Raw genomic sequence first — 26,767 nt, forward strand, 5'->3', positions numbered from 1 at the left:
TGCATGCAATAAAGACTGGAGTTTTCCAGAACACCGCCGGCTGCGGGGGCGGCACGGCTTATAAACACCGCCCCACTGTAGATATACTAGTCGGGGCTAATTAGAAAGAAGAATTTATTCTGACAATCGGGCAGAGCCATGCAAAAGGAAAAACCTTGGAATGAAATTGTCCTCAAGTCCGTGACAAGTAATAAGGGCCCGGGGTGAGGGAGCTGGAACGTATGGCTCCATTACCTTCCTTCTCCTCCGCCGATCTAGTAAATTCTAAAACTTTACCGGTCCCTCCTCCTCGCCGGCCCACAAACCAATCTTATTTATAACTTCAGCAACACTTACTTTTTTCTTTAATCACCCCCTTTCTAATTAATGAAATCTTTTCTCCTCCGGATGGGATTTTCTTTAAAAGAATAGCCCTGCCTTACAAACTGCTTGATATAAATACCCCTTCCCTCGTTGCCACGGTCGCACTACAAAATCGTTTGTCTCAAATGTGATTCGCCTAACAATTAATCCTATTTCACGCTTTCAAACTCCATCCCACCTAAAAAATTTAAAACATGGTAAAATACATTTATGTATTTTATTTATACATTATGTATAAATATACATATTTATGTATATTTATAATATACATTTAAACAACAGACAATTAACATACTAAAAAAAACAAAAACATTAATTTCAATTATATAGTTTTTCAGTTCGAAATCGACCAACCCTGAGTTTGGAATCTGAGTCGATTGTCCGGTAGCCAAATTCCTGTTCCCAAAGGCTAATGGCGTCTCACTCGAGACCAAGAGCGAGAAGAGGCGGACCCGGGATGATTAATTTTGATCAAACTACAGTCTAAATAACAAATGGCCCGTTTGCCCTTCTCATAATCTCGTCATATCTTTCTTTGTTCGTTTTACGGACGCGGCGGTCACCAGTAGCCTTGAAAACAACTACGACTTCCACTTTATTTACTACTGAAAGAATTACGTAACGTTAATATTTTTGGTATATAGGACATTATATTTCACTCGGAAACGAGGGTGCATCATTTGTTCAATGTGTATAAGACATCTGTAATAATGATTTTGACTCCAATTTAGTGTAATGTACAAAAATCGTAAAAGCATAAGTAGCACAAAATCTTTTTCTATTTTAAAATTAGCTAATTCTAGTGTTTTACAGAACGGTTTGGGTGGTATGGGTACAAATTCTTTGAGTGAATATAAAAAAATGTATTGTATAAATTCATCCTTTTTTTAATCTAAAATTTTCTAGCATTGTATAAATTCATTCTTTTTTGAAATCTAAAATTGTCTAGCATTGTATAAATTCATTTTTTTAATCTAAAATTTTCTAGCATTGTAAAAATTCATGCTTTTTTTAAATCTAAAATTGTCTATCATTGTATAAATTCATTTTTTTAATTTAAAATTTTCTAGCATTGTATAAATTCGTTCTTTTTTTAATCTAAAATTGTCTAGCATTGTATAAATTCATTTTTTTAATCTAAAATTTTCTAGCATTGTTTAAATTCAATTTTTTAATCTAAAATTTTCTAGCATTGTATAAATTCATTTTTTTAATCTAAAATTTTCTAGCATTGTATAAATTCATTTTTTTAACCTAAAATTTCCTAGCATTGTATAAATTCATTTTTTTCCACATCGTACATGTATTTGTAAAATTTAAACAATGTTTATAAATCCCAGGCCCTGAAGATGATCTCAATAAAGATCGAAACGTTGGCAAGATAAAGAAAATATTTTTCTAAAACCTACGTCACATCAGACCGCATCTCACGATCTCCGAATAATCATTGGCTAACGGTCACTAAACACCACACATTTATGCTTATATGTCATTTAATATAGTTCAAAGGTTTGCATAATCTACCATACATATTATGTTTAGACGTTTATCCTTTCCATTAGAAGGGTATGATGTAAGATCGTAGTAAGGTGTTTTTGTCATGAGGTTTAAGATGTAGGATTGGTGCGCAAGTTGGGGCCAAGGCGAAGAAGGGTGGGTTGTCCGGGGGAGAAAATTAGTGATTAACAAACACTTAGGAGAAATATCCCCCGAGGGAGATTGAAAGATGCTTTGAACTCAGTTGCAGGAGCAAAATGCTTTTCTAAAGCCTGCGTCACACCAGACCGCATCTCACGATCTCCGAATAATCACTGACTAACGGTCACTAAACACCACACGTTTTACAGAACCTGGATAGACAACATTTGATGACCAAGAAAGAGAAAAAAAAAATAAAAACCTTACCAAAGACAGATCGTCTCTTTGGAAATAGTTTAGAAAAATAATGTGATCGAAGTAATAAAAATTGCCATTAAATAGATAAAGTATAAATTATACCTAAGCGCCCAATTAGAAGATATAAACACGCATTTGGAAATGAACAGCGTTTTCACACATGCGTAGAAACAAAGACGTTAACAAATTTGCATGAACGCACGAAAGGCTTGGAGGAGAATCGATGAGACATAACTATGAGTAAATATGAAGTCGTCACGCCATAACTCACAGTTTATTCCCCGAGAAGAGCAAGGCCCTAAGGAGTTTAATAAAGGGTGAAGTATGGGCCTTGTACCATTCCAGTACCTCGCCTACCTATAAACGTAGTGATCTGTGAGCGTCACGGCCTACACCAGACAGTTAATAAGACTATAGGGTTGATACCGGCTAAAAGGCTCTTGAGAATCGGACCAAAACAGTTTCAACACGCCAATTCAACTTCCCGTACTGATTCTACCATTATTAATAATTAGAGAATTATTTCTGGGTCATTTTACATTTTGTTTGATCTTAGTGCCTTTTAAGCCCAGAACCTATCAAAATGATAAAGATTATTTTTCATATTTTTTACTTTTTGAACTGAATTACACGGATTTCATTTTTGTTTCACGAAACTGCACAAATGAACCAATTTCATCTTTACATTGTATAATGTGGGGAGTTTAGAGTGCGACACACAGCTGAGGTCATCGACGTCCCTCAGCACGAACTGTAGCCATTTGAGCATCTCGATCACTCTCTCTCTCTCCCCCTCTCTCTGTCTGTCTGTCTGTCTCTCTCCCTCCCGCTCACTTTCACACTCTCTCTCTCACCCTCTCTCACTCTGTCTCTCTCCCACCCTCTCTCTTTCACTCCCTCACTCTCTCCTTCCCCCCCTCTCTCTCTGTCTCTCTCCCTCCCTCTCTTTCACTCCCTCTCTCTTACTCTCTCTCTCTCTCTCTCCCACCCTCACTCTTTCACTCCCTCTCTATCACTCTCTCTCTCTCTAACTCTCTCTCCCTCTCCTCACTCTCTCACTCCTTCCCCCTCTCTCTCACTCACTCTCTCACCCTCCCTCACTCTGTCTCTCTCCCTCCCTCTCTCTTTCACTCCCCCTCTCTTTCACTCCCTCTCTCTCTCTCTCTCTCTCCTTCCCCCTCTCTCTCTCTCGCTTTGTCTCTCTCCCTCCCTCACTCTTTCACTCCCTCTCACTCACCCTCCCTCTCTCTGTCTCTCTCCCACCCTCTCTCTTTCACTCCCTCTCTCTCTCTCTCTCTCTCTCCCCTTCCCCCCTTTCGCTCTGTCACTCTCCCTCCCTCACTCTTTCAATCCCTCTCTCTCCCACCTTCTCTCTTTCACTCGCTCTCTCTCTCTCACTCTCGCTCTGTCTCTCTCCCTCCCTCACTCTTTCACTCTCTCTCTCACCCTCCCACCCCCTCTCTCTCTCCCGCTCTCTTTCTCTCACTCTCTCTCTCTCTCCCTCTCTCTCTCTCTCGCTCTGTCTCTCTCCCACCCTTTCTCTTTCACTCGCTCTCTCTCTCTCTCGCTCTGTCTCTCTCCCTCCCTCACTCTTTCACTCTCTCTCTCTCACCCTCCCTCACTCTGTCTCTCTCCCTCCCTCTCTCTCCCTCCCTTTCTCTGTCTCTCCCTCCCTCTCTCTTTCACTCCCTCTCTCTCTCTCTCTCCTTCCCCCCTCTCTCTCCCTCCATCTCTCTGTCTCTCTCCCACCCTCTCTCATTCACTCCCTCTCTCTCTCTTTCACTCCCTCTCTCTCACTCGCTTACTCTCTCTCTCTCTCTCTCTCTGTCCTTTCCCTCCCTCTCTCTCGCTCCGTCTATCTCTTTCCCCCTCTTTCTCTTTCTGTCTATCTCCCTCCCACCCTTTCTCTTTCACTCTCTCTCCCTCTCCCGCTCTCTTTCTCTCTCTGATGAATTTCATTTTTTTTATGACGCTATAACGATTATATGCCACAAAAATCGCCGTTTTTCGGGACATATTAAGTGAAAAGGGGCACAATTTTAACACTACCCCTCGCCGAAAGTCGTGGGTCGTATCCCGCCTTGTGACACATATTTTTCATTTCGAAAAAATTGTGTATAATTAATTGAGTATTTATATAATTAAGTAAAAGCTGATAAAATAATTAAAAATTTACTTCTACTCGTTGTTTGAAATGACAGGTAGTAAAATTGTATAAACCTTTTCAAAATTAATATAAAAACGTACTTTGTACTTAGGTACAATTTAAACACATATGTAAATACATAATTCGGTTTTGTGCATTTTTATTGAACTTGGTTCAAACGTTAATCTAGTTTGATTTATTTTAGAACATGGTGAATGTAGAATTTTACATCGTCGGTAATTTACTACGATCACTACAAAAAACTTTTTAAACATTTGGTGTTTTTTGTTTACTATTTTAGCTAACTCTTTTAGTTAACTATTAAGGTTTTGTACTGCCAAAATGGCGTGCTAATAACAGCGCAGTAATAAAACTTTGCGTGGATTTGAATTTCACTAATTGGTGCCCACAATTCTTGAGACTGATTTATAATGCATATATGTGAAAAATCCAGTATGCTGAAAACATGCATATTAGAAACTATGCATAAAGAAAGGCACTCTCAACACGACAGAAGACTTATTCGACGACAAGAATAACACATCTACATGGAAAACAAACACTTTGAGCCCTGAAGATGATCTCAATAAAGATCGAAACGTTGGCACGCTAAAGAAAATATTTTTCTAAAACCTACATCACACCAGACCGCATCTCACGACCTCCAAGTAATTAGAAACAAAGTGATATGGTAAAAAAAAGTAGAATCTGGCGAAGCAGAAATTGTCCTAGGTTAACAAAATTGTGAATGACTGTGGAAGTGAACTTAAAACATGCATTCTGTCCAACTAAATCTTTTTAAAAAACGAAAATTACATGAAAGAAATTTGGAAGATTAAATGTCTTAAATGACAAAAATTGCACTAAGTTGATTGTTATTACATTTGATAGAATTGTAACAGTTTCGGCGAACTGAAGACCTGCAGATCAGCCAAGATAAATAGGCATAAGTTACAATAACTACGTAATTTTAAATAATATATTCTCAAGTGCAACAGCTGGGGCGAGAATCGTTTAGATTTTAGCGTAATTTGTTTCTTTTGAACATTAGTTCGGGTAATATAGGGTGACGGAGGTCTGCCAAGAATCCTGTCCCGCCCAGACAACAATGTTTTACACTCTGAAGGGAGCAGTCATGGCACATTACTCCGGGCCCTCTTCAAGCAGTCTTCAGCTGTCATCGTCAACTGTGCCCCGGCCAAGTCAGCCAGCAAAGAACCCGGCTGTTCGTAACACTCCTCCTACGAAATAGCCTCCTCTTTCGTGCGGACGGTGGTGTCTCCAGAAAAGCCGGAGCTTCCGGGTGAAGAGTTACAAGGACTTAACTAAAGCAGAGCTCAACGTTCCCTTTCACCGTCCCAAGTTAGAACTTGCTAAATATATATAAAAATTATACGGAACTTTAACGTGGGAAATAACCGATGGAGGAACTTTACTTGTTGGAGTCTAAACAATATTATATATATAGTATGTTGTCATAATTGACCGAATTAATTATACTTTTAACAACAATATGTTGAACACTCTTCCACCAAACTGCTAAACACTCTCTCTTTTGTTCTCGTATGTTCCATTTAGTTAGTTTTATTAAAGAAACTCACCCTCGAATATACATTTTCGTAGCTTTTTTTTTTTTTACAATGAAACATCTTGATTCTGACTTTAATACGTATCTACTCTTTCGTCACTCTGATCCCCATCTAAGCTTATTTTAGTTGTTTTTATATGCCTTCTTTTCTTATATTTCTTCATTGGCCCCAGCAACGGATTCAGCCAGACGGTTCTTCAAATTCATGACGTATGAAACCTATGCCACTTATTTTAAGCTATAACTTGCATAAAAAATATATGTCTTACTATTTGAAATTTTTTAATTCTAAAAAACTTCCTTAGTGTAAAATAAAACCTATAAAAACTCTAAAACAAGTTACCATAAGTATAAAAATATATTATTCAGAAATCGTGAGATGCGGTCTGGTGTGATGTAGGTTTCAGAAAAACGATAAAGAAAAGGTTTTTCTGAAACCTACATCACACCAGACCGCATCTCACGATTTCTGAATAGTCATCTACTAATGGTCACTAATCACCACACATAAAAATGTATATTATAAACAATAGTACAAATTAAAAAATTAAATTAAATACTAAAAAATTAAATTCCTATATAAAAAACCCGTTTATCATAACTGATCATTTAATAAATCAATAGATAACCTTCTTCCATGTTGGCTATGCGGCTTTCGAGCAAATAAACTTTTCTTTTTTAAATATTACTTAAAAATGATACAAAATTTCAAATAAATTTAAATTACAGTTGGAAAATGGATATGTTCTTTACGTTCTTTGAAAGAAACTATGGAATGAAAAATTTAATAATTTATTAAAAATATAAGGGAATAATAAATTGTTGGAAAATATTACTATCCTTTATTATACTTATGTCTTTTAAAAATACAGATGCTGATGATCGGTGTTCCCGGAACGATAAATAAATATATAATAATTAATGGATTTACGTTTCTAAAAAAGAATAATAAAAAATCAAAAATCGTACATGTTTAGTTTGATGTTTTCGTTCAATATTTTAGTTCAACTTAATAATTTATTGTTTTTATTTTTATGTATTATTATTATAATATAATATTTTTTGTATCAATACATTAACTGGAATCGTATCCAGGAGTTGATATATCCGGCTTATATATGCATGGCTTTCACTATCTTTCAATGGTAAATTGGTACGACTTCGTTTGCATTAATTCATTGGGTTCAAAATATTTAAAATTTTGAGTTTCATACAAATATTATACTTTCATTTTTTGTATTACAACATCCATTTTTACAGATCACCCTGAAACACACCCCCCACATTTAAAGCCTGGTATTTCTTTTGTTTATTAGTTTATCTTCAAATTATTAATACCATACTTTTCAAGAAACAATGACATCTAGTCTAAGTCCATTATTTTAATTTTATTTATTTAATTATATAAGAAAAGGAATTTTTTTTAAATGAGGGTTCACAACAGCAGAGGTTATATCAACCCTCGGGGTGCCGGTGTTTTTGAAAAAAAGCCCATTTGTAAGTATGTCGGGCTCAAATGCAGGGCCGCTGGATTCGAACCCGGGAACTTTACCTTACACTGATCAGCGCCATGTCAACGCCTAAACCGTTGCGGCCATCGACGCCCCTTAATTTTTTACTTATAAATTATTTTTTAGGATTTAGGTAAAAATATTTATTCTGGTTGCCGTAGTGTTAAATGGTTGTTTTCTTGTTTAATCCATTTATTTGAGCAGAGTATTTAGGTATTTCGAATTTTGAGAATATCTGTGGTTTCACTCTAATAGATGTTGCTCTTATCGATGCATTACCACACCACATAATGATCTTAATTTCTTTAACATAGTTTTGCTTTTTGCGAAAATAAAAGGTTTGCTGAGCATTGGGCAGTTGTGTCTGTAATAAAAAAAAAAGATTTTTATTATACACAACTTAGACTTTTCTTAATTGATATATGTTTGAAATTTTGAGTGAAGAGTACAAAAATTAAATCATGTTCATTCACTAACATTTGAAACCCTCAAGAAGAAATTCAATACCACTGGTATGTGGCAGCACTGGAAAGGTGCTCGACAGGACGAGACGATTTGGGAAAGTACAGGTATAAGCCGTGTAATCTCGGAAATAGCGAAATGACGTTGCACAAAAGTGTCTAATGTCCTGGAAGAAATATGTAGTGGAGATCAGAAACGGCCGAGATGATTTGTAGCCGAGGTCCCTGATCCACGTTGACGTAGAAAACAAAGCTATAAACTACATCTGTTCGCCGCCCCTGCACCTTTGTCAAAATTACTAATTGCACGATCCGTCGTTGCTCGAGAGAACCGGAGTCGGCGCTTTTGATCGTCCGAGGGAATGCCGATAGACTCCGCGGCGTCTAAATTTGGGCCTGATCGTAAAACCTACGGGTTTATTGCAGGCTCCGGAGGAATTCGGGACGGAATGGTTAATTGTCTTGAACTGGAGAATCTCGATGTCAACCACCGTCACTCGACGCTTCAAGACTGTTTCAGCTGGCCTCTAGCACGTAAAGCAGACTTTTCTGAATCTCTTACCGATTTCATAATTTAACTTGCATCTAAAGGGAAATATAATTCCTGAATTTATAAAAGAAAAGCTCACAAAAATTTAAATCTAAACAAGCCGAAAGAAGGCAGTAAGTTACAAAGATTATAGATAACCATGCAAAAGTATAATTTTAAGGTCAATAAGGTCAATTATGAAATTTCATAACTTGAATACTGATAATGTCAAAAACACACACACACCTCTTTTACCCCCCCTTCGCTCTTTCTCATTTAACTCTGTGCTATAGTTTCATGTTCTAGACATGTGTATTAGGTGTATATACGTGTGTGTATATAAAAGTAAACAAAAAACGTGGGTAACAACTAACATTGTCAAATATATGCAAATTTGTCTGACCATCAATTTTAAAATACGTCAATCTTTGAGTGTGTTCTGACTTCTAAAGGTAATGAACAAAAATTTCCTAAAACCAATGATAAGGTTTACAAGGAATATTACAAGAGAATAAAATAGAAAAATTATAAAAGTTAAAGTTAATCCATGTAAGCTATAGTAGGCATATATATCTTTTCAAGTATCTCTAATGGTACAATTTTAATAGTATCACATAAATTATTTCGAGATCGTGAGGTGCGGTCTGGTGTGACGTAGCCTTTAGAAAAACATTTTCTTTATCATACCAACGTTTCGATCTTTATTGAGATCATCTTCAGGGCCTGGTTCAAACTTTACAAATGTAGGATGGGGGAAAAATGAATTTATACAATGCTAGAAAATTTTAGATTAAAAAAATGAATTTATACAATGCTAGAAAATTTTAGATTAAAAAAATGAATTTATACAATGCTAAAAAAATTTATATTAAAAAATGAATTTATACAATGCGAGAAAATTTTAGATTAAAAAAATGAATTTATACAATGCTAGAAAATTTTAGATTAAAAAAATGAATTTATACAATGCTAGAAAATTTTAGATTAAAAAAATGAATTTATACAATGCTAGAAAATTTTAGATTAAAAAAATGAATTTATACAATGCTAGAAAATTTTAGATTAAAAAAATGAATTTATACAATGCTAGAAAATTTTAGATTAAAGAAATGAATTTATACAATACTAGAAAGTTTTAGATCCGATCAAAGTATTTGTACTCACTCAGACGAAGTGTTCTATCAGCTTGCTTTATAACATTTTATCACACAAGAGATGAAAATAAAACGAAATTAAAAAGAAAAAGAAACTGTACACTGGCGGAAGAAAGAACTGGTTGAGCTTAGAAAAGGCGTTAATAATAAGCGAATGCGTTACTAAAGAGCAAACAGAGAGTAAAATCTTAGAAATATCAAAAGAAACGAATATTACTAGCTTAAAATTAGCTAAATTATCGTCCTGGAAAGACTACTGCAACGGGACTAATAAAAACCGAACTTGGAACTATGTAAACTAAGTTAGCAGCAGAAAAATATAAACATCAAACAGGGGCGGTGCACATACGAAATCTATGAGTGAAACACTAAAGTTATTAATGGAAAAATTTGTACCGATTTATAGCTCCAAAACGGATAATTAATTCAAAATAGAATTACGGTTCAAAGCCATTCTGACCATCTATACTTGTAACGATGTATCATTTATTATATACTTATATAATATATATTTAACCTGTATTACTTATATTTTTTAGCTCATTTAATTATGCCGCGTTATAGCTATAAATAATGTATGTTGTTGGGTATTTTTTAGTTTTCCACTCGTTTATTGTAGTCTGATGAGGTTTATTAAAATAACATCCTTGATGAACTCTGGGTGTTTAACATTTTTATTCTTGAACCGGTTTCGGCTCTTCTGTTCCCTCTTCTAAGCAAATTTATAGGAGCTCTTCGAAAAAATACTTTTTCAAACGATTGAAGCAATGGTGTTTTAACACTCAGAGTTCATCAAGAATTTCATTTTAATAAACCTCATTGAGTGTTCCATAAACGGCTGGGAAACAAAAAATACACAGCAACACATTGGTTCTCTAATTCACTCTATCTTCCTCCCTCAAAAGACATTTCCTAAGAAGTGTTATTTTGAATGTTGACTGCTTTATTCTTTCAGGAAGGATACTGCATTTTTTAAATGTTTGAACAGCTGGTGTTTTTCCTTAATTGCTAGAAATAGAATAAAAGTTCAAATCGTAACCTAATCTTTCATTTTTACGAAAACTCAAAACTTTCGTTAAATATTATTTCGTTGTTGAACTATAGAATTTTTTTGAAATTTGATATGGGGGATATGCTTATATTTTTATTTATGGACACATGCACATATAATTTCTCATTCTTCCAGTACACTCTAAAACAAGGGTAACTTGCTTATTAGTAATTATTATTAATTCCTTAACTAGCTTAATATCCGTTGGGATGTTTCATGCATTTGTTTTTTATCTGATCGGCGTTAAATATTCATAAAGCGATACATCTTTATGAATGATTACGCTGAACCGTCTCAGATAAAGGCTTCGGACGTAATCCTTGTAAAATCGTTATTTAAAAAATAAAATAAAGGCGATGGATAAGAAATTCGCTTGTAAAAGTCCAGTGGGTTCACCAGGAACGCGGTGCGGATGCAATCTGCATAGTTGACATATCCAGTGCCAGCCTCGCACTTCGCCCACGGGGCGATAATAAAAATATTTCAATTCCACTGGGGCAAAACCATCCAGTGTGTGTCTTGGTGGAATCTCAAGATTCGGATCTCGGATTCTTCCCCCGCGGTATGCCGACCCAATTAAAAACCCCGACGAAGTGAGAAATGACGAAAGTGACGCGGCCAGCCGTGGGCGTCGGGTGATTTATGCCAGTTTGCACGGTGACCCACCATAATAAGCCCTATTGAAGTAGCACTTATTGACAAGAAGTCGGCTACTCGCTCTTTTATGCCTGCTTGGAGACTCGTCGCACGCCAATTTATGGACGAAGAGAGCCGCACTTAAAACTTTACGGTCGATCCGTAGACATTGCAATGGGAAGTTTCCCACCGGCCAAAGAAAGTTCAAAATTGTCTATATCAAAACGATTTGATAAATATATATCCAAGATTTCCGCCGTTGATTTTTTTTTCATAGTCTGACATTCATAACTTGTTACCTATTCAATACTCACACTTGTATAACAGCTAGTTTCAACACACTAGTTTGACCTTATGAAAAACTAATGTTTTGTCAATTTTACTTAATTTCCTGGGCAATGGTTTTCGTTAGGGCGTCGGTTCAGCCTCTGCTGGATCCCAGGACACATGGGAGTGGAAAGCAACGAGAAAGCGGACACCCTTGCAAGGCAAGGAGCTGCTACACCGCTGACAGGACCTGAACCCTTCTGTGACATATGAACCCACACTATAATGAGTATCTCAGACAGAAGGACAAAAAGAAAATGAAGGAACAAGGGAATTCACTCATTAGACACAGACAATCCAAGAATCTCTTAACGAATTTCGGAAGGAAAGGAATTACAGAATGTGTTAAAGGAAGCAGGAACAAACTGTCAATCCTAATAGAATTCTTAACAGGACACTGCAAGCTAAATGGACACTTAAAGAAGATTGGAATAATCCAAGACGGCACATGAAGATTCTGCACAGAGGCAGAGGAGACACCAACACATCTACTAACAAACTGCGGTGCTACCTTGCCCGTAGGAGGAAGTATTTGGAAAGTATAATGTGACCATAGAAGAACTTCAACCACTGAAACCGGGCTTACTAATCATGCATCAGACACAATGATATGGTATACAGATGGATCCAAAACAAACGAAGGGACCGAATCAGGCGTTTTCTGTACAAGCCCAAAACATGAGCAATCAAACTCATTAGGGAAGTACACTTCGGTCTTGCAAAAAGAAATACATGCCATCAATGCTTGTGCCCTGGAAAATCTTACAAGAGGTTACACTGGAAAAAAATCCTCGTAAGATCTGATAGCTAAGCAGCCATTGAAGCATTATCATGTAAATGAATCACATCAAAATTAGTCAGTGAATGTATCCAAAATCTCCAAAACCTGGGGAAACAAATAACCTGGTGATACCTTGGATGCCAAGGCACAGAGGAATTTTGGGTAACGACTAAACAGACAGTCTGGCCAGAGAAGAATCTGCAAGACCATACATAGGCCCTGAACCTATACTTGGAATAACAAAAACAAACATAGAATCCTCTATCGCAGAATGGATCCAAAAAACAAAAGGAGAAGTGGATAAACTTCAGCAGTGCTAGACACAGTAAACTTATGGTGAAACAACCCTCACCGAGACTGGCAAAAGCACTGCTGCAGCTGGAGAGGGCTAAACTCAGAGGAGTGATATGACTACTAACCGGTCACTGGCATGTGAAAAAACATCTACACAACATGGGTATATAAACGATGATCCCTTTTACAGATTATGTATTGAGGAGGAAGAAACAGCCACTCATATCATCTTCGAATGCGAAGCAACAGCTCAATGGAGATTTAACCTAACCTATGGAAAAAACTTAGGGAATCAAATTGCAGCAGCGACAGTCAATGACATGATACTTTTAAGGAGAAGGACTTCCAACCCTAATAGGATTCTTACCAGGACACTGCAAGCTAAATGGACACTTAAAGAAGATTGGAATAATCCAAGACGGCACATGCAGATTCTGCAAAGAAGCAGAGGAGACATCAACACATCTACTGACAAACTGCGGAGCTACATTTGCCCGCAGGAGGAAGTGTTTTGGGATGTATAATGTGACCATAGAAGAGCCTCAACCACTGAAACCGGGCATACTAATCAAGTTTCTTGATGAAATAGAATACAATAGCTCTTAAAGGGCGCAGTACATTACACCCCCAATATTACATTTCCATCTACATCTACATCTAGGGGCGTCGGTGGCTAACTAGAGCGTTGAAACGGCGACTCATCACTGTAAAGTTTCCCGGGGTGATTGACCTCTCCGTTTGACCTCCGTAAAAAATGAAGTGGTAATAATATTTTTAAAAAACCATTTCGTGTTTTTATTGCCGCGTTGTAAGTAGTTTTCCACAAACTATAACAGTAGGACGAAGGAGCCAAAACGCATAAGTTTTATTCGATTCTTTATTCCAAATGACGGTAGCTCAGGTGGTAGAGCAGCGGCGTATTTAGCCGAAGGACGTGGGTTCGAATCCTGTTTGTGTACTAATACCTTACATAAAGGCTAGTTAGATATTACCTTTGTTTTTAATTCTTTTTTATTGAAAAAGTGGCTTCTTTATAATTGTATGTTTCATTTTTTGAAAATGTATTATGTCGGCGGATCTAACATTATTTGGTTACTCCAAAAGTCAGAAGTGCCGCATGGAAGAAACCAAGTGACGGGGGTTACACTATGCTCCTGAGGCGGTAAGCAGTCGAAATGTGGGCGAGCAGTGTTTGTTCTAGACAATCGCTGACTTCGTTGTTCTTGTATTCCAATTTTAGGTGGTGTAATGATTAAACTATCGATAAGGCATTATTACAATTCTCGATGTGTAGTAAACTGAAGGAAGGTGAGTAAACCAACCGATTCTTATGAGGATGATCGAAGGTAAGCCTTATAATAATATTAACGGCCAAGTAGGTTGGGTCTTTAATTGCATGACTGTACTCACTATAATTATTTTAATAATATGTTTTGCTAAATAAATAATAAATTTGCATCCAAGGACCGACGCTTCCGCGTTGTATCGTCTTCCAATTATGGCGTCGTGTATCCGACAAATACACCCCTCAATTATATTAGTAAATACTTGCAATCGTAATAAGTTTAATTTTTTTTTTGTTAAAAAAATATAAGATATAGCTAAATAAAAAATTAAACTGAGTAAACAATTTTATTCAATGGAAACAATGAAGAAAATATTCTATTCAGTGCGGAGTATTTCCTCCTTTTGGGTTGATCACCGCTTGCATTCGATGTGGCATCGATTTTATGATGTTTTGAATGAAGTGCTGTGTAATATTTTCATATTCTTCCAACAGCGCCGTTCTTAATTCCTGCAAATGTTTTCCCATCAGAGGGGGACTTTTACCGTTCTTGACAACTCGTCCCAAAGGTGTTCGATAGGGTATAAGTCGGTACTTCATGCTGGCCACTACAAATATTGAATTGAAGCCCGTTTCAAGTAGTCACCAACGATCCTAGCTGTGTAGGGCATTGCATTGTTATACACAAAAGTAAATCCGTCGCCAATTAGTGGCATATAAGGAACACCTTCTTCTGATAACACATCCTCAATGTATCGCACACTTGTTAGGGAACCTTCGATGAAGATCAAGTTTGTGTCGCAAAGGTCGCCTTTCATAGAAATGCCTGAAAAAACCGAAACACCACCTCCTTAGCTTCTCCGAAGTCAAAATGTTGCTAGGATATTTCGTTTTCCTGTTCTTTTCCAAAACCTCTCTCGGCCGTTAGAAGACCTCAAACAAAACTTTGACTCATCCAAAATCAATATTTTAGTCCAATCTTCCTTAGACCAATTGATCTGATTGCAAAACGTAACCAAGTTGTTCTGTGCCTTGTCAGAAGTTTTAGACAGTCGCAGGCCATCTCCCACGTAATCCAGCTTCACAAAGTCTTCGCCGTAGTGCCTAAACGGACATTAACATTTATGATGATTGTTGTTAACTTGTTGAAGTTGTTGCTTGATCCCAACACAATGTCGATTACGGAATACATTCGAAACAATAAAATCATGTCTCTAAAACACAATGGCGACGTAATCCATGCCTTCTTGAGTAACCTCCACCATCTTGGTAGCGATGAAAGACCCTTTGGACAGTGGTTCTAGGAATATTAAGCACACTGGAATATTCGCTTGACTTCTTCCATCTTTCAACAATGCTATGACTGTAGCCGAATCTGTATCACTTAAAACCATCACTCAAACAAATGTAAAAAATAAAAATGTTACAATTTAACAAAACGTTAGAAAAATGCTTTACAGGTTACAGTTAAAACCAATAAAAATAGATTGACTACTCAAAGATTTATTTACAAAATCCAATTGTAACCAATAGTGGAAGATTTTATTTGTTTTATTTACCTCCAATCCTTTTAAACCGACCAAATATTGATGTAAAATAATCATTGGAGGATTGACTACGGGATAAGTAAAAGTATATATAAAATATACGGTGGCCACTTGATGATTTGGTTTTTTATTAAAATTGATATTGCTGTTAGTATGTATTGAAATTTAATGTTTCAAAAAGTAATTAAAATTATAAATTTTTTAAAAATAATGTTATAAAATCCTGAAAGAAATCTAGACTACCTCGCATTATAATAACTCAGGTTCCCTTATTATTGGCAGATGTATCAGCGTTTACTCTTCCTTTGATGATTTTTACAAAATATTTTACCTATTTTTCTCATATACTTTCATTTCAATCTCAGTATTTACAAAACATAGTCTTTTCCTGTTGCAAGTTTACATTGTTTTTTCCCATATCGATATGTATATTCTCTAGTACATTTTTTTATGCTAAAAAGGAAGCATGGCTGCAAATATATACATTTTAATAACATTCCGATTTATCTGTTCTACATAAAAAAGAAACTTACATGATCTTTCAAAAATATTATATTGATACGATAATCTTAGATCTTATCAAATATAATTCGCCTCCTAGTCAATAATTTTAAATCAAGCCAAAATCTGTTAATTTCTTCATAGGGCGAGAAATGTACTTAGGATGAATCTTTAAAATTATTTATTATAATTCTTTGTTAGGATAGGTAATCGAAAAGGAAAAGTGTTTTGTGTTTGAAGTGAGGTATAGCAGTCCTGAGGATATAAATAATGCTGGGTTTTCTCTATTTTGTTAATATTTCACCATGTATGTCTCCTGGAGTGCGAGGGGTAGGAGGAAGATATAAATCATAATGAATTACAATGTTTTCCACCTCGTGCTCATTAACTCGGGTTCTCGGATTAGATGGAGAGCATTAAAACTGAGGTCTTAGGAGGCCTCGGTTGGTCACCTTTTGTTCTACTTGGTTGACGGATGTTAATGAAAACGCGGTAGTGTCATCTTGAATGTCACCTGACGAGGGTCGGACCTTGTCAAGTCCACGCTTCAAAAAGAACAACATACACAACCAACTTGTATTATATGGGCCCGACATACGTTAATCCCAAGAGGTTCGTGGAGTGAGGAGGCTTTAGAGGTTCCTTCATTTACATTCATGTATGCTTATTACGGCAACTCACTTCGCCCGGAGTTTGCGACGTATCAACCTCGCGGCCTCACACCCTCGGTTAATTCCTGATTCACTTCTGCTAAACGATTTTCGGCCGCTTTCACGGCTCCAGTGCCCATTGAAAGTAATAGAATTGGTTTCAACCTTTGAAAAAGATTTCCGGTAAACTTGGCGCTCCATCCTCGTCAGACAAAATGTATTGAAATTATTAAAAATTACATCCCTGACCTTCTCTGACAAACAGACATTCATTGTCTAATATATGAGCGAGTTTCTTTACCCTTTCTCGTTTAAATTAATAAATACATTTAAATGATACCTGCGAATTTATTTTCTAAAAATTGCACATTATGATGTAAATCGTTTTGTTATACTAATTTTAAGTTTCTAAACAATGTGTGGTGTTAAGTGACGGTTAACCAATGGTTATTTGAAGATCGTGTTGTGCGGTCTGGTGTGACGTAGGTTTTAGAAAAGCGTTTTCTTTATCATGCCAACGTTTCGATCTTTATTGAGATCATCTTCAGAGCCTGGGATTTATACACATTGTTTAAATTTTACATATACATGTAGGATGTGGGAAAAAAAGAATTTATACAATGCTAGAAAATTTTATATTTAAAAAAGAATCAATTTATACAATGCTAAAAAATTAAGATAAAAAAAGTCAAGTCTCACAGAAGACTCTTCATACAAAAATGTCTTTCTATCCCGACTTCATTCCCCACCCGTTCAAAATCCAACATATATAGACATAAAACATCAATACCTCAGTGGCATCAAATTTTCTGGATTGTATAAATTCATTTTTTTAAATTATGTAAATTCATTGTTTTAAATGTTATCTAACATTGTATAAATTAAGTTTTTAATCTAGAATTTTCTATCATTGCGTAAATTCGTTTTTTAATCTAAAATTTTCTGGAATTGTATAAATTCATTTTGGTTTAATCTAAAATTTTCTGGAATTGTATAAATTCATTTTTCCCCCATCCTACATGTATTTGTAAAGATTGAACAATGTTTAAAAAACCCAGGCCCTGATGATGATCTCAATAAAGATCGAAACGTTGGCATGATAAAGAAAATGTTTTTCTAAAGCCTACGCCACATCAGTCCGCACCTCACGATCTACAAATAATAATTTTTAAAAAATTATGAATTAATTTCTTATACGAATAAGAAATTAATTTCACATAAGAAATTTAACAATTTTTTTTCACTGACTCCGCATTTCCTAATTTTCATAATTTATATATTATTATAAAATTGCCGGTTATAGATTTAAAAAAAAAAAAAAAAAAAAAAAAAAAAAACAGCCGTTCTGAAGAATAGATAAGAGATTATTGAGAGTGAGTTCATTGAGATNTGCATTAATAATATAACAGATTTTGATCTACCTCCCATTTTAAATATGTACATAAATAATATCAACCATCCAAATAATTAATCTAATTATTTTAATCGTTATTATTTTTATAGTAATTTATAGTAATATTAAGTATTTATTATTCTAATATTTATTTGTGTTATAATTTCCGCGTTTCGCACGTTCAAATTGAGCGTCATTAAAAAAATCAGCTCGAGAGACGTGGTTGTAGAAGTCCTTCAACCTGATGATGGGCTAAAAGGCTCGAAATCCGGATCGTTGCAAAACAACTTACTGTGAGTAGGAACTATCCTTTTAAAGAGTATTGAACACCACACTCACTCCATCATTTATCATTTCTACAAAAGTAATAATTCGTAATGCATGCACATAGGACTAAAAATTACCAATAGAAAAAAAATTTTACGCAAGTATTGGCTTTTTTTTTCTTGGACCATTTCCCACAAATTGAACGTTTTGAACCCTTTTGGCGAGATTAAGCGAGGCTCGGATGTTTCTCCGGTCGGTGATTTATTCATTGTTGACGCCGGTAGACGGCCATCGAGTTAAGGGTTGAACTAATGATTGGGTTAGGTGGCAATCTGTCCATCCTGACGTCGCACCATTAAAGCCAACAGGTCGAAGACGTATCGACCCGGAGGACCGAGGGGCCTATTGATGAAGGCCTGTTCCGGCCAGTCTGCAATGAGTAATGGACAAGGGCCATTGACTGATCCCCGCTAATTGTCCCCGTTCCGAGGTTTGACATCTGTATTTGTTGTCTAATGGAGCAAAAACTCTGGGTAAGCGGCCCCCGCTTGTTAGACCAAGTTTGATCGGGCGGAGTTGCCTCTGACAAATCTCGGTATATACCCCATTCGCTAATGACGTTCGGACCCATGACATAAGAAAACTTCGGAATGACCTACAACGGGGAAAAACTTACAATTAAATATATAGATACAATATATACATATATATGTACAAGTATTCTCAGTTATATATCAGCATTTCAATCATGAGAAAATATTACTTGTGAAATTGAAGAAAACTGACCATGCAAAGCTATCCAGCGATTTTTACTGTAAATATAAAATACAAATTCGTATCAATACTCTCCTTATACATTCATCTATCAAAAAAAATGAGTAAAATAAAACAATCGCTACACGTTTTGTTTTACTATACGTAAAATCCTTCAAGTTATCTGTAGTAATCTTCATAAGTACACATTCACAAAATGCAATATTTTTATAAATTAACCTTTGTTTAGAGTTTTATTTAGATATTTAGTATTCGGTATTTCCATAATAATTATTGCGAGCATTATGTTATCACGGACGCTGTACATCTCTATTTACGCCCTAAAACTCCATTTGGATTATTTGTTAAAAATAAAGGACTTACGTACAGAAATCTACCCAAATAAATTGTGCCAATAATCACAATATGATTTTGGCGCTATGCCCCATAATTGGGAAAAAATAATTAACAGCAGAGGAGATGATAGATATAACGAATGCAGGGAGACTGGTCAATGTTATGTAATTTCTTAATATTTCCTCATAAATAAAAAGATTTTCTTGCAGGAGAGTTTAACTATCAATTTAACCAATTAACTTCTAGAAACAATTTAATATATACATAGGTGATTATTCAGAAATCGTGCCAACGTTTCGAACTTTATTGAGATCATCTTCAGAGCTCAAAGTATTTGTTTTCCGTACAGATGTGTCATTCTTGTTTGTCGTGTTGAGAGGCACACTTTGAGCCCTGAAGATGATCTCATTAAAGATCGAAACGTTGGCACAATAAAGAAAATGTTTTTCTGAGACCTACATCACACCAGTCCGCATCTCACGATTTCTGAATAATCATCGACTAGCAGTCACTAATCACCACACATATATACATATGTTTTAAAATAAAGAATGATTTTCTCTTTTGTAGGTTTTTAGACATGGAACTATAAAAAGACCGATTTTCAAACTATATCAACGGGTATTGATCGATCGCAAAATGAAACATTTATATGAAAATATGTTGTATTAAGTGTCCGTTAATTAGTGATTTTTTAGAGATCGTGAGATGCGGTCTTGTGTGATGTAGGTTTAGAAAAACATTTTCTTTATCGTGCCAACGTTTTGATATTTATAAAGATCATCTTCAGAGGATTTATTTATTATTATTTCTAAAATAAAGGCAAATGAAACCTCAACTCATAATTTCAGGATAGTTAAATTCGATAAATGAGATAGTATACGCACTGACAGGCAAAAAATTCCACTCAATTGTAATATAGCTTGATTTGTATATATTTGTTATATATTAATCACAGTTTCACGTTTTTTAGCGTTTAATAATTGTCTTTTCCTAAATAAGTAAAAAAATGTATATTGCTAAGGCAAGTCAAAAATTAAAAAAAGAGACGGAGGGATAAAATTTGTTTTAATTTTGTTTTAGATTTTTAATTAACATTTCAATATCGCGTATTTCCTCCTCTTGCCTTAATTACATCGCGAAGACGCCTCGTTAGACTTTCTACCAATCTGGAAATGTCTTTTTGCAGGACGATAGCCCATTCTTCACAAAGAGTCCTTTCAAGATCATGGAGTGTATCATGAAGTGATGGACGTGTTTTTCTTCGTCTTTTGAGATTATCTCATAAATATTAGATGGAGTTCAAATCTGGAGAACGGGCTGGCATGGCTATGACCCTGATGTTATGCTGTTGAAGGTGCATGTCTACTATGCGAGCGACATGTGGACGAGCATTACCGTGATTAGGATAAAATATCATAAGGGGCACTATGGCAATGAGGAGGCGGACAGCCTGGCCAAGGAAGGATCAAATACTGAGTTCGTCGGACCACAACCGGTATTACCCCACTCTTTAAGCACAGCAAAAGAGAGTATAGGTAGCTGGGGCATGAAACAATTCCTAAAGGAATGGAATATGTCCCCAGGATGCAGACAATCGAAGGAGTTTCTGAAGGAAATCAAACCTAAAGAATCGAAATGGCTATTCTCTAACTCTAGGAGGGGAATAAGGAGGCTGATAGGTATCCTAACGGGCCATTGCCCCTTGAGAAGACACCTCTTCATAATGGGTACTCTACCAGACCCCTTCTGCCGCTTCTGCGAAACAAAAGAAGAAACGGCCCGACACTACCTCGCAGAATGCGATAGGTATGCTAGGGAAAGATTTAATACTTTCGAAGGAGAGGACATAACCAAAACACTCCCCAGGATAAAATGGTCCACAATCCTGGGGTTTGTGAATAGGTCCAATAGGTTTATACAGGACTCGTGAGCCGACCAGGTCCCGGACCTTCTAGGGATGGGGTACGGGCCTACTCAGGCTTTTAACCCCTCGGGTCCTGGTCGCCCGCCCTGTGTAATATATAATATATATAGGATAAAATAGGATTGTCGCGTACTTCGTCGAGGACAGGCAACGCATGATGTTCCAAAATTTCATCCACATTGCGAGTGGCCATCAAAGCCCCTCCAACAACAACCAACTCTGTGCGACTCACAGCATCACTGAGCAGCGTTGAAAAGGTTGATTCTGGGAAAAATTACAGGCTTTTATACAATCTTTAATTTCGCCTTCTCCACACTCTTTCACGCCCGCCTGGAGATCGTAGAGCAAATCTACACTCATCTGTAAAAAGTGCAGTAGACCGATTGTCCAAAGACCAATGGCTGTGTTCTCGAGCAAATGCGAGCTGTGCAACTACGTGTATTCTGGTCAATTCTGGTCCTCTTATGGGGCAAAAAGCCACCTGTCCGTACTAATTACATCTTTTTCGAGCTGTGCGTTCAGAAATTTGGACACCTTGAACTTCCTGGAGCTGATGAATCGCTTGAACAACAGTACGGTTTGCAAAACTCTCAGTCAAAAAACGGTCATCCTGTGGTTGTGATCCAAGGACGTCGAGAACCGGGCCTTCTATGGTAGGACCCAGTTTCTCGAAAACGTCCTACGGCGTCTCGCAGTGTTTCGTAGGGAACTCCGATGGCAATAGCCGCATACCTGCTGGAAAGGCCATCATCAATAAGTGTCATACCACACGCACCATCCCCAGCACTTAGTGACATTTTTGAATTTAAGAAAACACAGGTGAAAAATAAACAATTTATTGCTTCAGAATTCAAAGGAAATTGAATAAACATTTTAAATTCCGTAAAAAGTGAACATTGAAAAATCCTTTACCCTTGTTTTGGATTATGTGTGTTTATCTCTGATATTCCCAATTTAAAACATTATTGGTAAAAACAATGAGACAACCGGAGGGTAGAATATTCTTTTATCGAGAAAATGAAAAAAAAAATCAATTGGGTGGAATTTTTTGCCTGTTTATTTGCAAAACAATGAACTATGTATCTCCACCAAAAAAGAAAATTTAATTTCCAAATGTGGAAATGATTCACTTACTCTAAGTGATAAAGGTTAAAGTTTTGTCAGACTGAAAATCTTACATTTTTTGGCGCTTTGCCCCATACTTTTCAAGTCTAGGGATGGTTCATTTAGGAAAAGATAATTGACATCAGAGGAGGTACATACAACAAAGAGGGGGGACTGGTCTAGGTTGACAGAATTGATGATGTAGATTCATTTTTTGTAAATAAATGATGATTATACTTACAGATTTGTTGTTGACAACGATCCGGATTTAAACTATTAAACGCTCATTGTCAGGTTGAAGGAGTTAGTGCGAAACATATACCAAATTGCCATTATTTTTTACTTATTACGGTATCATGATAAATTTTTTTTAAATTTTTCATTGTGATAAGCAATAATTTTTTTCTTTAATTTTTTCGGAATATTTTTTGGTTTCTCGGTTTGTAGGTCAATTCGCAAGTCGGGTAAGGCAAAAAAGGTGTATACTTATTCTTCGTTTTTTTTTCTATTTTACTTTTTCAAACCAATTCAATATACGTTTGTATATTTATTGTGTGTTATTTAAATTATCAGTGTTTTCATCGATATTGTTTCAAAAATGTAGATATAACGGTACTGACGAAACCATGGGTTTAAAAACTACCGCATTTTTTACTATGACGCGCTCACAATTAACACGAATTTGTTTTACGAAAGTGTATCTTTGATGTAAAAACATGTGGTTTTAAGTCATCCAAAAACTAATCGATACGTCTTTGATAGATATGAACATGATTGGCAGAAAGAAGACCTTAAAAATTTATCTAAATGATAGACTTTTAAGCGTGTTTTGTCGGAAAATTTATTTTGTAACTAAGTCTTGTGTAGGTTATAAAGATGGGTTGGAAGACAAGGTACATTGTTTGTATAAAATATGATTTAAATTGAGTAGATTTCGTTTAAGTTAGAAGTGGGTTAGATGTGAATGTTGTAAATGACAATTGTGAAAACTTTTTTTTTCTGCAAGAAAATTTTGGTGATTTTCAGTGAGTGAGCTTCTGTATGGTTTGCGGCTTGAGCTTCCTGCTCGGTTTAATTTAAACAATTCGATGAGAAGCCCTGTCACGCTCCTTGCCGCAATATCACAGGAGACGGGCACCGCAAAAGTGTATAATTTAACCGGATGTTCTCTTTTGTCACATTCCTCAGATCCGCGACAACCGGAGGGATGACGACCGGAGAGGGCTCGAGGAAAGAAAGTCGTATTCTTTGATGACTCGGGTTTTCATCCGATACAAGCGTGGCTATTGGACGTCGGGGAAATCTACGGGGATGCCTTTTCATATTCCTCCTGTAACTTGCTATTCTAAGAGGCGTTGTTTCCATAAAAAACGCCCTCCTCCCTTTTATTCCCGTCAGAGGGCCCCCGTATAAAACAAGAGTTGAGAATCTACCTAATATACTGTAGCTCGACCCTCGGCGGCTTTCACTATTTCATGGTTATGATCCGTAATAAAGGATCCTTCCTTTCCTTTAGTGTCGCCTTTACTTTCGTGCCTCGTCCCACCGAATACATTAATAAGAACTACCACTCGAACTCGCCTATAGACTCCCTTATCCGAGAAGCACGAAAACATATTTCCGAGGAAACGATCTGGAGTGAAACCTTTCCCGCTCCGCCTATTTTGTTTTATGCCCCTTCATACCAAAACCGGGACATTCCCCCCTACCCATTTGAGGAATTGGTGTCGCCCTCGATTTTACCCCAATTCTGCCGCCTGAACCAAACCCCCACCAACCGTTTCCAACATGATTTATCTCATCCGCTCAAAAATCTCTAGCAGCAATGGAAAGCGGATGCAACGTTAAAAGGGCCACTCTGTTTATCTACTTTTGTATTTCACAGCGTCCCAGGGCAGACATTAGCAGAAAGGTGCAAATCTAGAGATTACACAGATTTTGGTCGCGAGGAAAATTTCTTTTCACTGTTTTCACAGACATCATTTGCTTGTATCAAATTTACCAAACCAGACAATCATCAGCTCTACTCAGTATTGTTTACCTACTAATTGATTCTAACAATATGGAATTTATTAATAGATTTAATTGTGTTAGAAAATGCTTCTAAAAAAACTTAATTATCGCAAGGAAAACTCTAAAAGGATCACTTAAGTTTGAATAAAATCTATAGCGTAAAACAAATCTTAAACGGTAAAGAAAAAGGTATTGATAAATCAACGATTTCTAATGAAATCCATTCGGGATCATCTCATAGCTTAGAAAGTTAAGGAATTGATGTTTAATTATTAGGACAACAATTTTTTTTTTGCTTACTTACAAAAATAGTTTCATGTTTATGTTTTTTCCCCCTCGGGATAAACCTAAATGCAAATGTATTTTTACTATTTGCTTGTTTTTTTAATTAATTATTTTTTTACGAAGGTTCGCAACAGCAGAGGTATATAAACCCTCAGGGTGCCGGTGTTTTTGAAAAAAAGCCCATTTGTAAGTATGTACAGGGCCGCTGGATTCGAACCCGGGACCTTTACCTTACAGTGATCATCGCCGTGTCAACGCCTAAACCGACGCCCCATGTTTATACATTACAGACACACAAATATTGGACAAAGTAGTAAAACCCCACCTGTGTTACCAGTAACATTGTTATTTAATTCAATTAATTATTCTTTTTATGTATGGTCTTGGTGTATATAAAAAAGTTAGTGTCCGAGAGGATCGAGTCTCGATAGATCAAGCGGCGTATTTAGCCGAAGGTCGTGGGTTCGAATCTCGCTCGTGACACTGACTTTTTATCTCAACATAAAACCTTAATTAATTGAATAATATTCATTGATCAAGCGGACCACGAAAAATAGTGAACTTAATGATAAGGTTTATTCCATAACAACTGATGACTGATTTTGTTCTGAAGTTGAAGTTGATTCGTTATTCGTTCTACAATAACCATTGCAAGAAGATCCCTCCAAGACACCAAGACCTTACATAAATATAATAATTCATTGAAAGTCAATTGACCACTAAAATGTAAATGGATGGTTATTTAAAAGTACCATCATCAAACTTACAATGAGAGGAAAAATTGCTGATAGCGCTTCAAATTTTTATTTGACTTCTGCAGATAGCTATTTAATTTCTCTCTCAGTCATTTACATTGATTAGAATATTCCTAGGAGATCCCCTCTTTATTCTGCGTGCCGCGTTTGGGGAAAATAAGGCAAGGTAAGAGCTTTTGAAATGTGGGGTCTTTATAGTAATAGTAGTCGAATTTTTTAGAAAGATAGTTCCTACTCACAGTAAGGTGTTTTCGACGATCCGGATTTCGAGCCTACAGCTCATCATCAGGTTGTAGAGCTCCTTCAATCTGATGATGAGCTGTAGGCTAGAAATCCGTATCGTAAATACAACTTACTGTGAGTAGGAACTCTCTTTTTAAAAAGATATTAACAACACACTCACTCCAACATTTATTTTGTCTATTAATTTGATAGTAGAATTCCTTTATGAATTGAACGAATATTTAAGTCTACGTTTCATACGATAAATAAAATGGATGGTTAGGATTTTCCGAAGAATTTTGCATAGTTTTTGGATGAATACCACCTTCCAGTACACGAGTGATACCGATTTAGGAAGTTGTCGAAGGTCTTTTTAGGCAAATATAAGTTAGGCAGTTTTTCAAGTAGCAGTGGGAGGTTTTTGAATAGTTCCATCGTTTAGGGAGTTTCGATGAGTTTGATATCAGTAGGTATCGCTCCCCAATAAACTGATGTCTAATTTTTCGATGAAGGGTAGAGGTTAAATGGTGGGGTTTTCAGCTTTTATTTCTCCAAGATAAAAGCAGTATGAGGTGTTTCTGCACGTTTCTAGGCGAAATGTCAGGATCGATGTATTTGCGATCTTCGGTGAAGTAAGCGATGCTTGTTCCAGTGTGGGATGGGATGTCAGGCGTGTTCACTCCTGATTATGTGGGGCCGAACTGAACTAAGCGTGTGTAGTCGTTATGTTTCCGTCCAGTTTCTTTATTTTGTTTAATTTCAGTTGTTCTCACTGCTGTTGTTAGTGGCGCGTGGTAGGGAGACTAATAAAAATTATTATTTTGGTTTTTGGTAGCTAATTTAACTTCGAAGGATAGATATATGGCTGGCTAGAGGCATAGCTGGTGGAGTAAATCTTAGCACTTGAATTACGCAGCATAGAAAGAGTTAAAGTATGGCCTTGCGGCACTTCGGGTGGAGCATTGGTAGGT

The 26,767-nt window shown here is 36.3% G+C and overlaps 1 protein-coding gene across 1 annotated transcript in view; it reads right to left on the reverse strand.

Moving 5' to 3' along the window:
• Positions 1–26,767, reverse strand: part of LOC106661440 (protein tiptop-like) — a 229,509-nt gene that overhangs the window by 67,040 nt on the left and 135,702 nt on the right. The window lies entirely within an intron of this gene.

This window comes from Cimex lectularius, unplaced genomic scaffold (assembly GCF_000648675.2).
Source record: "Cimex lectularius strain Harlan isolate CLEC.00 unplaced genomic scaffold, Clec_2.1 scaffold68, whole genome shotgun sequence".
Classification (NCBI taxonomy): domain Eukaryota; kingdom Metazoa; phylum Arthropoda; class Insecta; order Hemiptera; family Cimicidae; genus Cimex; species Cimex lectularius.